Source organism: Hylobates moloch, unplaced genomic scaffold (assembly GCF_009828535.3).
Source record: "Hylobates moloch isolate HMO894 unplaced genomic scaffold, HMol_V3 SCAFFOLD_13, whole genome shotgun sequence".
In the NCBI taxonomy this organism is placed as follows: Eukaryota; Metazoa; Chordata; class Mammalia; order Primates; family Hylobatidae; genus Hylobates; species Hylobates moloch.
In genome coordinates this window covers 70,677,926-70,688,758 of record NW_026652288.1, presented here as the reverse complement: position 1 = coordinate 70,688,758, position 10,833 = coordinate 70,677,926, and the positions used below count along the sequence as shown (strand labels likewise).

Sequence of the window (10,833 nt, the reverse complement as noted above, 5' to 3'; positions counted from 1 at the left end):
TCTGATGGTATTAAAATTTTATTTTTCTTCCTTTTAGAAATAAACATTCATTTGGACCTGGAAATGCCAGATTGCTGACATTAGGGATATGATGCTAGACTCACCATTTATGTGTTAGCCTTTTTTTCTTTTCTTTTTTTTTTAAAGAAGGAGGCACATGGAAGTAATTGCTTTAAAAATAACTCTAAAGATGTCAAAAGGTCAAAATACTTACAACATTATTCTGTTGGTTAGGGTTGCTGTTTTGTCTCTCTTCCTTGTAAGAATAGTATGTAGAAAGCCAATATCTAATTGCACATTAATTTTACAAAAATTGTAATTTTGCTGTTTGTGTAAAATGCCACATGCTTTATATTTAAAAATTTGAGCAATTAAAAATTTACAAAGAAGAAATTTTTAAATTAGATAAGAAACAGGTTATGTTAGCTAATATAGGTAAGAGTTGGAAAACACAAAATATGAAATAAACATCAAATGATATATATACTTGTATTTTAAACATAGTGCTCAAAAATCTGGTTATCGTATTATCATATTTCATTTTAGTAAGACATGTATTGCTTAAAATAAAATTTGCAGGTGACCTCATATTAAATGTTAGTTTCAGATTCTAGTTCCTATTTTTTAAAAAAGACAATATTGCTTTGTATTAATGAAAAAAAAAAATTTTTTTTTTTAATATAAATTCTTTTTATTCTTATTTTTGAGACAGAGTCTCCCTCTATCACCCAGGCTGGAGTACAGTGGCGTGATCTCAGCTCACTGCAACCTCCACCTCCCACATTCAAGCGATTCTCATGCTTCAGCCTCCCAAGTAGCTGGGATTACAGGCGTGAGCCACTGTGCCCAGTCCAAATTCTTTTTTTTTCCTTGAGACAGAGCCTCACTCTGTAGCCCAGGCTGGAGTGCAGGGGTGCGATCTTGGCTCACTGCAACCTCCCGAGTTCAAGCGATTCTCCTGCCTCAGCCTCCTGAGAAGCTGGGACCATAGGTGCGTGCCACCACACCGGGCTAATTTTTTTTTTTTGAGATGCAGTCTCGCTCTTTTGCCCGGAATGCAGTGGCGTGATCTCCGTAGCCTCCGCCTCCGCCTCCCGGGTTCCAGCAATTCTCCTGCCTCAGCCTCCCAGGTAGCTGGAATGACAGGCACATGCCACCACACCTGGCTAATTTTTGTATTTTTAGTAGAGATGGGGTTTCGCCACGCTGGCCAGGCTGGTCTCAAATTCCTGACTTCAAGTGATCTGCCCGCCTTGGCTTCCCAAAGTGCTGGGATTACAGGTGTGAGCCACTGTGTCCAGCCAGGCCGAATAGTCAGATATCAAATTAATTTGTCACAAAATTACCATGTAATGCTTGTTCTGCTATTTTCAGGAATTCAGCAAAATGCCTTAAAAGTATGGTATATTCTTTAACAGCACCAAATATGCCTGCTTTAAGGCATATATATGAACATATACACACACACGTGTACATACGTATATGTAGTACATATTTTCACCACCACTACCACCATGAAAACTTAAGCTGGTTAATGAGGTTTTAAAAATGACTTAGAGATAGACTTCATATACCCTAAAATTTACCCCACCCCCCTTTTTTGCAGACAGGGTTTTGCTTTGTCACTGCACTGGACAGACAGCACTGGCACAATCAGAGCTCACTGCAGCCTCGACCTCCCAGGCTCAAGTGATCCTTCCCACCTCAGCCTCTCAAATAGCAGGGACTACAGATGCACTCCATCATGCCCTGCTAATTTATTTTTATGTTTTGTAGAGACAGGATCTCCATATGTTGTCCAGGATAGTCTCAAACTCCTGGGATCAAGGGATCCTCCTGCCTTGGCCTCCCAAAGTGTTTACAGGCGTGAGACATTGCTCCTGGCCCAAATTCACACATCTAAAGTGTCAAATTTAGTGGGTTTTAGTACATTCTTAGAATTGTGCAACTATCACCACTATCTAATTTTAGAACGTTTTCATTACTCCCAAAAGAAACCTCATACCCATAAGCAGTTAGAAAAATTTTTTGTATTAATTAATATAGTTAATTTATTGTTATTGAGCACCTGTGAACAAAGCATTTTGTTAGACACAAAGATAACTAAGACATGGTGACAAAGACTGGGTAGATACCCATCAAACTTGTTTCCCCAATTTGGACACACAGCTAGACTACATTTCCTCGCCTCCCTTGGCATTAGATACAGGCATGTGGCTGACTGTGTACAATGGAATGTGGGTAGAATTGATACCACCTTCAGCAAGAGCCCAAAAGGTCTCCCATGTGTTTCTCTAAAGGCCTTTTTTCTTTCTTGGCTTTCCAGAAAGATCTGGTGGAAGATTCTGAAGCCCTATGGTTTGTCAGGGGGGCACTGGATAGATAACACCTAGATTCCTGTGTGTATATAAAGAGAAGAGACCCTCACTGCCAACCCACATAGGATTATTATGGGGATAATTAACTTTTGGTATGTTAAGTCACAGAGATGATAGGGTTGTTTGTATTTTACAGCTTGTATTTTACCTACATCAGGGTTTCTCAACCTCAGCACTATTGACATATTGAACTAGGTATACCCTTGTTGTGGGGGCTGTCCTGTGCATTGTAGGATGCTGAGCAGCTTCCCTGGCCTGTATTCAACAGATGTCAATTGCACCACCTTCCCCAGCCATGACAATCAAAAATGTCTCCAGACATTTCAAATATCCCCTTTGGGGCAAAACTGCCATGGTTTGAGGACCACTAGCCTAACTTATACAGTAATATTTACTATTTTTAAAAGTTTTATACCAGAGCATCTCCCACTTTTTTATACAATGAGTTTCTGAAAAATCTGTTTGAAAGTCAAATGTCTGAAAGTTGAACAACACATTTACATGTTATAAGGAGATTTGTAATACAAGCAAACCAGAAAGATTAAATTATGTAGTTACCGTTGCGTTCAGTAGCACGTTTTGAAGATGCTGTTGCGCAATTTTTACATGTTTTACAACTCTATATTTTTCCTTCAAAGTCAAACTTACACTTGAATTGGCTTAAGTACAGTGAACCCCAGATGGAAGCTGAAGAGTTAGCATGTAAAGCACATAGAATGACTTTCATCTGTGTAACAATTTTATAAGATCTGTGGTTTTTTTTTTTTTTTTTTTTTTTAGATGGAGTCTCGCTCTGTGGCCCAGGCTGGAGGGCAGTGGCGCGATCTCGGCTCACTACAAGCTCCGCCTCCCGGGTTCACGCCATTCTCCTGCCTCAGCCTCCCGAGTAGCTGGGACTACAGGCGCCCGCCACCACGCCCGGCTAATTTTTGTATTTTTCCGTAGTGACGGGTTTCGCCATGGTCTCAATCTCCTGACCTCGTGATCTGCCCGCCTCGGCTTCCCAAAGTGCTGGGATTATAGGCATGAGCCACTGCACCCGGCCAGATCTGTGCTTTTTTTTACTATAATAAGGTGCACTGCAGTTTTCCATTTCCCACTTATTTTTTATGAAATAGGAAAAATCCTTGAAATAATTGAATAAATACTTCTGTATAGACAAAGGTGGCAAGAGAGCCACAGAAGAACTGGTGGCATTTAAAAGCCTTTATTATGGGAATTGTATGAAATATGCTTGTCTGATGATGTACAAATGTCTGATTTTACTTTGGCATTTCTGGGCCTTAACCCACTTTCCCTGTGCCTACCTGCTTTCATGCTTCACTTGTTCCTGCTTTTCCATCTCAACCTGTGGACTCGGCAGTATGGTGTTTGGACTATTTATCTGGCTTCAATGTTAGCATCCTCAGGTCTCTGCACCTGGCATCTGATCTTTCAAACCAGCCACCGCAGAGGTTTAAGGTACTTTGCACTCACTCTGTGTCCCATGTGACCACTGGCCTGGGTAGCCCCTGCTTGTTGGGAAGAAACATTACAGAGTTGGATGCTTGGTAATACAAACATAAAGAAGGCAGTATCTTGCTTTTTTAGGAGCTTTAATCCAGTGGTATAGAAGCAAATGCAGACACAGATAATACAATAATCCCACCAAAGGAATGAGACACTGGTGTGACTGTAAGTTCAAAGCAGAAACACTATGGTTGGAGTGTATTAAATCCAAGTGCATTCCAGAGGAGACTGGTCGAGGGAACATGATGATTTGAGCCAGCAGTGCGTATCTGATGGAGGATCCTCCTTTAAAATTCACCTGTGGGCTCTTCTACCCGGCAGTTAGTGCTGACAGTGCGGAGTGTGTGCTCCGCGCTTGGAACACACATTTATTGTTAAAAAATAAACAATAAAAATATAAAAAAAATCGTTTAACAACACCTCCCTCCAAGATTTTACAAAAAATTCGCCTCTCCCCCCCCAGGAGACTTTTATTTTTTTTCTTCCTCTTTTATAAAATAACCCGGTGAAGCAGCCGAGACCGACTCGCCCGCCTGCAGCCCAGCAGCAGCTCCAAGAAGGAACCAAGAGACCAAGGCCTTCCTGCTGCCGGGACGCGACACCGCCACCCTCACTCCCAGCCTGCAGCCAGCAGCCAGCGGCAGCAGATCTACCCCGTCCTGCGGCCATTGAGTAGTTTTCGATTCCGATTTATTTTTGTCCCTCTGCCCTTGCCCCCGCTCCCTCCCACCGGGTCCGGCCCCGGCCCCCGCCCCCAGCCCCGGCACTCGCTCTCCTCCTGTCACGGAAAGGTCACGGCCTGTGGCCCTGCGGGCAGCCGCGCCGAGATGAACCCCAGCGCCCCCAGCCACCCCATGGCCTCGCTCTACATGGGGGACCTCCACCCCGACGTGACCGAGGCGATGCTCTAAGTTCAGGGTGGCGGGGCCTATCCTCTCCATCCGGGTCTGTAGGGACCTGATCACCCGCCGCTCCTTGGGCTACGCACATGTGAGCTTCCAGCAGCCGGCGGTCGCGGAGTGCGCTTTGCTTTGGACACCATGAATTTTGATTTTATAAAGGGCAAGCCAGTACGCATCATGTGGTCTCAGCGTGAACCATCACTTCGCAGTCGAGTGGGCAACATATTCATTAAAAATCTGGACAAATCCATTGATAATAAAGCACTGTATGATACATTTTCTGATTTTTGTAACATCGTTTCATGTAAAGTGGTTTGTGATGAAAATGGTTCCAGGGGCTATGGATTTGTATGCTTTGAGATGCACGGAGCAGCTGAAAGAGCTATTGAAAAAATGAATGGAATGCTCCTAAACGGTCGCAAAGTATTTGTTGGACGATTTAAGTCTCGTAAAAAACGAGAAACTGAACTTGGAGCTAAGGTAAAAGAGTTCACCAATGTTTACAAGAATTTTGGAGGAGACATGGATGATGAGCGCCTTAAGGATCTCTTTGACAAGTTTGGGCCTTCCGTAAGTGTGAAAGTAATGACTGATGAAAGTGGAAAATCCGAAGGATTTGGATTTGTAAGCTTTGAAAGGCATGAGATGCACCGAAAGCTGTGGATGAGATTAATGGAAATGGAGCTCAATGGAAAACAAATTTACGTTAGTCGAGCTCAGAAAAAGGTGGAACAGCAAACGGAACTTAAGCGCAAATTTGAACATATGAAGCAAGATAGGATTACCAGGTACTAGGGTGTTAATCTTTATGTGAAAAATCCTGATGATGGTATTGATGATGAACGTCTCCGGAAACATTTTCTCCATTTGGTACAATCACCAGTCCAAAGGTTATGATGGAGGGTGGTCGCAGCAAGGGTTTGGTTTTGTATGTTTCTCCTCCCCCGAAGAAGCCACAAAAGCAGTTACAGAAACGAATGGTAGAATTGTGGTCACAAAGCCATTGTATGTAACTTTAGCTCAGCACAAGGGAGAGTGCCAGGCTCACTTCACTAACCAGTATATGCAGAGAATGGCAAGTGTATGAGCTGTGCCCAACCCTGTAATCACCCCTTACCAGCTAGCATCTCCTTCAGGTTTCTTAATGGCAGCTATCTCACAGTCTCAGAACTGTGCTGCATACCATCCTCCTAGCCAAATTGCTCAACTAAGACCAAGTCCTCGCTGGACTGCTCAGGGTGCCAGACCTCATCCATTCCAAAATATGCCCGGTGCTACCCATCCAGCTGCTCCTAGGCCACCATTTAGTACTATGAGACCAGCTTCTTCACAGGTTCCACGAGTCATGTCAACACAGTGTGCTGCTAACACATCAACACGGACAATGGGTCCACATCATGCAGCTGCAGCTGCTGCAGCTACTCCTGCTGTCTGCACCATTCCACAGTATAAATGTGGTGCGGGATTTCGCAATCCTCAGCAACATCTTAATGCACAGCCACAAGTTACAATGCAACAGCCTGCTGTTCATGTACAAGGTCAGGAACCTTTGACTGCTTCCATGTTGGCATCTGCCCCTCCTCAAGAGGAAAAGCAAATGTTGGGTGAGTGGCTGTTTCCTTTTATTCAAGCCACGCACCCTACTCTTGCTAGTAAAATCACTGGCATATTGTTGGAGATTGATAATTCAGAACTTCTTCATATGCTTCAGTCTCCAGAGTCACTCCGTTATAAGGTTGATGAAGCTCTAGCTATACTACAAGCCCATCAAGCTAAAGAGGCTTCCCAGAAAGCAGTTAACAGCACCACTGGTGTTCCAACTGTTTAAAATTGATCAGGGACCACGAAAAGAAACTTGGGCTTCACCGAAGAAAAATATCTAAACATCGAAAAACTTAAATATTATGGAAAAAAACTTGCAAAATATAAAATAAATAAATAAAGGAGAGGAATCTTTGAACCTTATGTACCGAGAAAATGCCAGGTCTAACAAACATAATGCTAGTCCTAGATTACTTACTGATTTAAAAACAAAAAAAACCCCACAAAAATAGTAAAATATTTAAAAAAAGTAATGTTTTATAGACCCTGGGAAAAAGAATTTTCAGCAAGTACAAAAATTTAAAGCATTAGAGGAATGCTTTGTAATTCTTTACTGTGGAATAACTCAAAATGTCAGTTCTAAGTAACAGAATTGATAACTAAGCAAGGAAATGTAATTTGGATTATGAAATTCTTGCTTTAAATTCCTTAAACAGTAAAAAAAAATTCACCTATGGGCATGGTCTCTCTTAATCATACCTATGACTATAGTACAAGAGAACATTGAAATTAAAATCCATTTATCTGAACCTTTGAGAATGGTTAGTTTTGATGATGAATTGGTAGATTCAATAGCTCAGTCCTTGCTTAAATCATCTTCTGACATCAAGAGACCAAAGACTCTTGGGCCAGACTACCTGTGTTAGAATTCCAAATCTTTCTTGTACTTCCACTGTGACTTTTGTCAGATAATTTAACCTGTTTTGTCTCAGTTTTCTTATCTGTAAAATTGGGTTAAGAAACCTTATGTGGTAGGATGTTGTGAGAATTAGATTAGTTAATGTATGTTATGTGCCTAAAACAACACCTGGCATCTAGTAAAGCTGTTGATTATTGTTATCTCTTATTAATATTTGTGATGCAATACAGAATTAATTTATTCTTTCAAGTAATTCCCTTAGCATTGATGGTTTTATCCTTTTTATAACTCACTTTCATAATTATGATTCTTTCGTACAGTAACTCAGTCCCTATAAACACCTCTTTTTGTTCTTCCATTACTATGTTATTAGATTTCTGCCATTGTCATGATGTCTAGAAATGCCCATCACTCAGAAATCATTCTAGAGTTCTAAAGTGAGAAAAGCTTTTGATGACCTATCTTTCTTTTCCTGTCTTTATAAAAACACGTACTCTGCTATTATAGATCCTAGGTATTCGTTTTATTTCTTTTGTATGCTACCTAATAAGTTAAAAAAATTTTTTTTAGTAAGGATACATGCACTTCATACAAAAACACTGCTCACCCCCCAAATTTCTCTATTTACATGCTTTTCTCATAATTTTCTTGGACACGGGCGGTTTTGATTTTCCTCAGCACCTTGAGTGTGAGATATGGACGGCAAATGCCCAGAGCCTTATTACCTAGGTTAAAAAGCCTTGGGAGACATGAACAGACTCATAGGCACCATACATCAGTCATATTGCAACTTTTACCATCTCACTGTACAATAGCCCCTTAACACTCAATATAATTTAAAAAGGATGTGGGCAATATAAATACCATCTTTCTCTCCAGGCATAAAAATAACCACATTTAAAGAAAATATTTGAAAAAAAAGATGGGACTTAGGAATTAAGATTATGTATCCCAGAGACAAAATTACTATGGAAGGCTTCAAGTTTATGAGGGATTATTATGTAGAAAATAGGGACCAGCTGTTCTCTAAAGAATCCCAAAGAGATGGCTAAACCTCAGCATGAAGTAATAGGTTAAATATGAAGAATAATTTCCTGATGGTGAGAGTGAAATATTGAAAGAGAGCTCTTAGAGAAATACCTGGAAATCTGAAAGAACGTTAAGAGCAGAATGATGATTTTCCTGGTATATTCCCTGTATTTGAAACCTACAAAAGCCTTGTGCTTTTATGAAATGTGAAATAACATATCTACATTTCTCAGTATGCATCTCAAACATGCTAAAGCATTGCCTATTTGTGGTACTGTGTGCTGTATCTATTTTCTATACATGGTATATAATTCATATTTTGTTTTCTTCCATGGTTCTAGTGATGCAGTTTGGGAAGAGCATAGGCCTTGGGATCAGCCATACCTTGGCAGGTATCCTAGCTCTACTATTTGGATTCAGAGATCTTGCTTGATCTCTCTGAGATTTGGTCTTCTATTATAATGGACAATAAGGAATAAACTAGTCAATGTATTTGTGTAGCAAATAGAATGTTAGGGCATTTAACTAATATGTATTAGTTAAAAATGTATTTAAAACATATGCATATATACATGTGCCTACATTATATAGGCATACTTTAAAATAAAGCTCCAACACAGTGAGCCATGATCACGCCAAAAAGAAAAGCTCCAACATAGAGGAAACAAAAGTCCCTGAACAGATTCATAAATACATAATATCTTACATTAAGATCTTTCTTCTGTAAAACATTTTACTGTATGATTTATTTTGTTTTATTTTTGAGACAGTCTCGCTTTGTCACCCAGGCTGGAGGTCAGTGATGCAATCACGACTCACTGCAGCCTCAACGTCCTGGGCTCAAACAATCCTCCCACCTCAGTTTCCGGTGTAGCTTGGACCACAGGTATGTGCCACCATGCCCAGCTACTTTAAAAAATGTTTTGTAGAGACAGAGTTTTACTATGTTGCCCACATTGGTCTCGAACTCCTGGGCTCAAGCGATACGCCCCCATTAGCTGGTATTACAGGTATGAACCACTGTGCTGGTGGAATCATCTTAAAAAGCAAAATACCACCTGGAAATTTATTTTATTTATTTGTTTTTTTGAGATGGAGTTTTGCTCTTGTTGCCCAGGCTGGAGCGCAATGGCTCGATCTTTGCTCACTGCAACCTCTGCCTCCGGGGTTCAAGTGATTCTTCTGCCTCAACCTCCCAAGTAGCTGGGATTATAGGCTCCTGCCACCATGCCTGGCTAATTTTTTGTATTTCTGGTAGAGATGGGGTTTCGCCAGGTTGGCCAGGCTGGTCTCAAACTCCTGGCCTCAGGTCATCTGCCCACCTCGGCCTCCCAAAGTGCTGGGATTACAGATGTGAGCCACTGTGTCCAGCACCACCTGGAAATTTAAAAATTCTCTTAAACAATTTCTTGATTAAAGAGAAAATCAAATTTTAAAGGTCAGAATATCTAGAAAATACCATTAATTAAATTATTACGTTAGAACTCAAGAGATACAGCTAATGCTGTGTTCAGAGAAAAAAAATATAACCTTAAATGTTTTCACAGATAAACAAGAACAGATGAGAACAAATAAATTAAGCATCACATTTTAAAAAGTAGACAAAGAACAAGAAGTTAAGCCTAAGAAAAATTAAAGAACAAATAGAAATAAAAGCAAGCATTAGTGGAATGTAAACAGAAAAACCAAGAAACTAAGAAATACATTCAAGAGCTAGTTTTCAAAAATTAGTTAAAGCAGACAACCCCCAGAGTAGGAGAAAATCTTCACAATTTATACAGCTGACAAAGGACTAATATCCAGAATCTACAAGGAACTGAAACAAATCATCAAGTAAAAACAAAACAAACAACAACAAAAAATCCCACCAAAAAGTGGGCTAAAGACATGAATAGACAGTTCTGGAAAGAAGATACACAAATAGCCAACAAGCATAAGGGAAAATGCTCAACATCACTAATAATCAGGGAAATGCAAATCAAAACCACAATGTGATACCACCTCACTCTTGCAAGAATGGCCATAATCAAAAAATCAAAAAATAATAGGTGTTGGCACGGATGTGGTGAAAACAGGACACTTTTACACAGCTGGTGGGAATGTAAACTAGTACAACCACTGTGGAAAAGAGTGAGGATATTCCTTAAAGATCTACCATTTGATCCAGCAATCCCACTACTCTACCCAGAGGAAAAAGTCATTAAGTGAAAAAGATACTTGCACATACATGTTTCTAACAGCACAATTTGTAATTGCAAAAATATGGAACCAGCCCAAATGCCCATCAATCAATGAGTGGATAAAGAAAATTATATATATGTGTATATATATACGTATATATGTGTATATGTGTGTGTGTGTGTGTGTGTGTATATATATATATATGCCATGAAATACTACTCAGCCACAAAAAGGAATGAAATAATGGCATTTGCAGCAACCTGGATGGAATTAGAGACTATTATTCTAAGTGAAGTAACTCAGGAATGGAAAACTGAACATTGTGTGTTCTCACTCCTATGTGGAAGCTTAGCTATGAGGACTCAAGAGCATA

The 10,833-nt window shown here is 40.2% G+C and overlaps 1 pseudogene; it reads left to right on the top strand.

Annotated features, from left to right (window-relative positions):
- Positions 1-4,741: 4,741 nt before the first annotated feature.
- On the top strand, positions 4,742-6,876 carry LOC116481180 (polyadenylate-binding protein 1-like; annotated as a pseudogene).
- Positions 6,877-10,833: the final 3,957 nt, after the last annotated feature.